Here is a 270-nt window from a genome sequence, read left to right on the forward strand (position 1 = left end):
GGTTCTGGAATGGGCTGCCCAGGGAGGTGGTCGAGTCCTCATCCCTGGAGGGATTTAAAAAGAAGGATGATGAGGTGCTTAGGGCCAGGGTTTAGTGGTGGGATGGCAGGGTTAGGTTAACAGTTGGACTCGATGATCTCAAAGGTCTTTTCCAACCAAAGTGATTCTATGATTCTATAATTAATGATGAAGGGCAGAGCGTTGCTGCCAGCAGGTTGAGGGGCAGAGGCCATGGGTGTCTGTGTGTCGTGTGTGTGTCCCCCCCCCCCC

At 53.0% G+C, this 270-nt stretch overlaps 1 protein-coding gene across 1 annotated transcript in view; it reads left to right on the forward strand.

The window, feature by feature from the left end:
• The window catches only part of AGRN (agrin), a 162,893-nt gene that overhangs the window by 47,992 nt on the left and 114,631 nt on the right, over positions 1-270 (forward strand). The window lies entirely within an intron of this gene.

This window comes from Egretta garzetta, unplaced genomic scaffold, assembly GCF_000687185.1.
Source record: "Egretta garzetta isolate BGI_Z169 unplaced genomic scaffold, ASM68718v1 scaffold29, whole genome shotgun sequence".
Lineage (NCBI taxonomy): Eukaryota > Metazoa > Chordata > Aves > Pelecaniformes > Ardeidae > Egretta > Egretta garzetta.